This window comes from Rhinopithecus roxellana, chromosome 6, assembly GCF_007565055.1.
Source record: "Rhinopithecus roxellana isolate Shanxi Qingling chromosome 6, ASM756505v1, whole genome shotgun sequence".
In the NCBI taxonomy this organism is placed as follows: Eukaryota; Metazoa; Chordata; class Mammalia; order Primates; family Cercopithecidae; genus Rhinopithecus; species Rhinopithecus roxellana.
Window position 1 is genome coordinate 39,508,320 of NC_044554.1, and position 4,224 is coordinate 39,512,543.

The window sequence follows — 4,224 nt, forward strand, 5'->3', positions numbered from 1 at the left end:
AAACAAAAGAATTTAAGCATGTCAACATAGATCTAGATGTGCACTACAGAATGTCAGAGACTTGGACAATGACAGATACACATTCAGCTATTCAGACACCCTACATTTTCCCCCCTGAAACTTAGATATTGTTGTTTTGTTTTGTTTTGTTTCCCACAGAATCATCCTGAAGGTAAAAAGAGAAGCAGGAGAGAACAAAATTTAGAGTTAATTAGGCTATTACTGACCAGGGTCAGTTAAATAAACACAAATAAGCCTTTTCCAGAAAAGAAAGAGTTGGCATTCCAGGTTGAATTGTAGGTATACAGACCTTTGCAGCGAAATATGCTGTATGCTAACATAGAGAATTTCCAAAAAGCAAAGGGGAATAAGTCCAAAAATGGACACAGATCAGAGGAAATTCATATTAAAATTTTTGGAATACTGAAGTTCCTTTTTTGTTCCAGTTCATTGTCTCAAATTCTTACCAAATAATTTTAGAGAGAATTGAATTGATAGAATTGATTATTAGAAAAATGAGTTGAAAACAAACTATTTAGAACCTACTTCTCTTTTTCATGCATAAAAAACAGGATCAGAATATAATGAATATAAGGCTAATGAAGAATGCATGTGTAAGGACTTGCTTGAGCAAAGCTAAGGAATGTTAAGACAAAATTTCTCCTACCCAGTCTGAGGAGCAAGAGATTAAAGGAGAGAATCCCTTTTAGATATTTTGGTTAAGATCAAGTGTAGGATCTGTTTTTACCAGTTTGATATCTGGTACATCCTTTATCCCAGGACAATATATTAAGTGAATTTTTGGAGCAGGGAGATGGTTGAAAATAATACACCATGCTTAACATTGACCATTTGCTCCTGCTAATCAGATGTTCTGCATAAAACTGGCAATTGGGTAACGATTTTTCATAAATTGAAATGAGGAATGTAAGAAACACATAACCAGGCCGGGCGCGGTGGCTCAAGCCTGTAATCCCAGCACTTTGGGAGGCCGAGACGGGCGGATCACGAGGTCAGGAGATCGAGACCATCCTGGCTAACACCGTGAAACCCCGTCTCTACTAAAAATACAAAAACTAGCCGGGCGAAGTGGCGGGCGCCTGTAGTCCCAGCTACTCGGGAGGCTGAGGCAGGAGAATGGCGTAAACCCGGGAGGCGGAGCTTGCAGTGAGCTGAGATCTGGCCACTGCACTCCAGTCCGGGCGACAGAGCGAGACTCCGCCTCAAAAAAAAAAAAAAAAAAAAAAAAAGAAACACATAACCAGTTAACAGTGAGTGGCACAACAAACACAGGAACAGCCCAAACCTAAGCAGCGAACCGACATGCTCGGGTGTAACAGGCTTTGCGTATGAGCTCCTTTTCACTTACCAACTAACACAGTTGTTACCAGGTGCTTGTTTGCAATAACGTCTCTCCACTTACTAACTGTCCTTTCTTCTGGACAGTTTCCTTTAGCATTTGCTCTGCCTTTATGTAACTCATTTTATAATACTGGGCAAAAACAAGGGAAAGTCATAGTGGAAGCAGTTTAAGGACGAGTGCAGTAAACAATAGAGAATGGCTCCTAATAAGTGGGCACAGCAAAGCCTCTCCTAATGAAAGTCACTGTCCACATACATTTTCTATTTGACTGCACTTGGTGCACACATTTTTTCAGTATCTAGGTGAGATTGTGATGTTCCGTGAATCATATTCAGAATGTCAATGTACGTTTTCTGACACTTTCTTTTAGTTTGGTAAAACAACATAAAATTTAGAATCCTAACCATTTTCAAGTATACAATTCAGTAACACCAAACACACCCACAATGTTGCACAATCACCACCACGATCCATCTCCAGAACACTTTCACAACCCAAACAAAAGCCCCCACCAAGGAATGATAACTCCCCTTTCCCCTTTCCGTTGGCCCCTGCAACCTCCATTCTGCTTCTGCCTCTAGGAATTCACCCAATCTAGGTGCTGATAGAAGTCAAACGGTACAAAACAGATGCTTTTGTGCAGAACTTATTTTACCCAGCACAATGTTTTCAAGATTCATCGATGTTGTAGCCTGTATCAGAACATCATTACGTTTAAAAGGAAAAAGTATTCATTGCATGCGTACAACACACTGCATGTATCCATCCAACTGTCTGCTGAAGGAAACCTAGGCTATCTCCACTCTTCGGCTGCTGTGAATAATGCTGCTATGAACACGAGTGTACACATGTTTGTGTGAGTGCCTGTTTTCAATTCTTTCTACTGTATACCTAGAAGTGAAACCACTGGATTTCATAGCAATTCTATGTTTAAGTTTTTGAGAAAACACCAAATTGCAGCAGCTGCCCCATTTGACATTGCTACCAGCAATACAGCAGGATTCCAATTTCTCCACTTCCCTACCAAAACTGATTTTCTATATTTTTTAAGTAATAGTCATTCTAGCAGATGTGAAGTAGTCTTTTATTGTGGTTTTGATCTCTATTTTTCTCAAGACTAGTGATGTTGAACACATTTTTATGTATTTATTGTCATGTCTATTCAGTCTTTTGCTCATTTTTAAGTTGTGTTTTTTGTTGTTATTCTTAAGTTGTAGGAGTTCCATCTATATTATATTAATTCCATGTCATTTGTATATGGTTTAGAAATATTTTCTCCTATTTGTGGAATATGTTTTCACTCTTTTGACAGCATCCCATGATAAGTAGAAGGGTTTAAAAAAAAAAATTAGAAAGTCCAATTTAATTAATTTTTTTGTTTCAGTGTTTTAAGTGTCATATCTAATAAAAAAAGATTCTGAATCAAATGCCATGAAGATTACCTCCCATAATTTTTCCTAAGAGTTTTATCATTTTAGATCTTAAACTGAAGTGTTTGATGCATTTGGAGTTAAATCTTATATATGGTTGTAAAAGTTTGGGATCCAGGTTTACTCTTTTGGATGACTACATGTGATTTTTGTATAAAATGCTTTGAAAAGTGTGTATCGCCTATAAGTCTCCGTATATCAACACTGATTGAAAAGCATATTTAGAGTTTCTAGCATTCTATCATGTTTGAATTAAGAGTTCAGGAGGCATTCTGAGAAAATCAATAGCTTGGGAGATGTTCTATGAGGCCCCCCTGTTACAAATGGTATTAATTTCATGGCAAGAGTATGTTATATTCAAAATTACTTACATTGTTTCTTTTTTCTTTTTGCAAAGGCTATGTTAGGTCACTAGGAACACCACAATACATTCCATAAAGTATGATGCAAGTGACACTTGTTTTATAACAGTGTAGTAATATTTTTTAAAACTACAAAAGTAGAAACCAAAATTTAGACCAGGCATGGTAGCTCACCCCTATAATCCCAGCACTGTGGGAGGCTGAGGTGGGTGGATCTCTTGAGGTCAGGAGTTCAAGATCAGCCTGGCCAACATGGTGAAACCCCGTCTCTACTAAAAATGCAAAAAATAACCAGGCATGGTGACGTGCGCCTGTAGTCCCAGCTACTTGGGAGGCAGAGGCGGAAGAATCGCTTGAACCCGGGAGGCAGAGGTTGCAGTGAGCCCAGATCACATCACTGCACTCCAGCCTGGGTGACAGAGCGAGACTCTGTCTCAAAGCAAAACAAAACAACAACAACAAACAAACAACAACAACAAACAAACAACAACAAAAACGAAATGCTTGGCAAATCACTGTCACCTTAATTATTTTGTTGCTTTGAAAACAAAATCGATACCCCAAATGCAGCCTATCTGGAAAATAACTCAGAAGAAAATAGTGCATATCAGGTTTTATAGCATATAAGTTGCCTGGTTCAGAGGACTTCTTCAACAGAAGATGCTTTACTATTCACAGGATATACAGCCAGGCCCTGCACAGTTGAAGTCAACATGTATTGAATCAGCAGCATCCCCAAGAGAGCTGCTTGGCTCGGGACGTAAGGCTGCACTGGTCACACTTGACTGAGGCCCAGCGAGCAGACCAGAGCAGCCCCTGCCCATAGAGCTCAAGAACTGTGCAAGGACAAGTCCACATAAATAGGATGCCCACTGTCCCCCATTTCCACAGAGCAGTTGCCCTAGCACACAAAGAGGAGAGGGTCATTTATGAGAAGAGACAGTCACTTGAAATAGGGTGAGTGAAGTGATTGATATGCCCTCCATATATCTGCTGGCCTTATGTTTCACCACCAAACTCCAATCACATCTTCATTGCCTGTCAGAGTAGGATCAGGACCACTTGTGTC

The 4,224-nt window shown here is 39.5% G+C and overlaps 1 non-coding gene across 1 annotated transcript; it reads left to right on the top strand.

Annotated features, from left to right (window-relative positions):
* Positions 1-699: 699 nt before the first annotated feature.
* Positions 700-883, top strand: LOC115898528. Its single transcript, XR_004058243.1, has one exon. It is a non-coding gene; the product is annotated as a U2 spliceosomal RNA (small nuclear RNA).
* Positions 884-4,224: the final 3,341 nt, after the last annotated feature.